Genomic DNA, 710 nt, shown 5'->3' with positions numbered 1-710 from the left:
CCTGACTCTAGTCTCCTTCCTCCCACACCATCTTCTTTCACACTGCAGGCAGGGGCCAACGTTTTAATATTTTTTGTCATCTTTCCATTCACCTTCAGAAAAAAATCCAAAATTTTTAGTATAGTATTTGAGGTACTTCATTAACTTGTCTCTCTCTGTCCCTGTAATCTTGTCTTCCACCATCTCTCAGTTCCAGGACACAAAACTACCTGTAATCCTCAGACTCGTTACCCTATGCGTCACCTTCACGCCTCTGTCAGTACAACCCAGAATGACCTTCCCTGCGCTTAACATCCAGATCATTCCTGTTCTGTTGTATCTCCACCACCGGCAACACTATTCCAAATTGATTAAAAAACAAAACAAAACTCAAGCATAGTTAGCAGATGTTACAATTTCAGTACAGTTTACTCAACCCAGAGTGAAATTCCTTTTGTGCCTTTATTTCTGAGACACAGAATATCTTTCTCTTTTAGTCATGTTATTTTTTTATTTCCATTGGTGGGTAATGACAGCTGGAATGTATCTTCCACCATAATGTTGTAACAAGGGACCTAGATGGTAAGGAAAACTTGGTGACAAAACACAAGGAAACTGTGAAGAGGTGTCAGCTATTTTCCTTTATATTAGCAATTTGTCCTCTACCTCCATCTCCCCCTCTTTCTGTCCCTCCCTGTCCCTTAGCTCTCTGTCTCTCTGTCCCTGTTTTC

Source organism: Phyllostomus discolor, chromosome 8 (genome assembly GCF_004126475.2).
Source record: "Phyllostomus discolor isolate MPI-MPIP mPhyDis1 chromosome 8, mPhyDis1.pri.v3, whole genome shotgun sequence".
NCBI lineage: Eukaryota > Metazoa > Chordata > Mammalia > Chiroptera > Phyllostomidae > Phyllostomus > Phyllostomus discolor.
Note: the sequence above shows the minus strand (reverse complement) of the source record.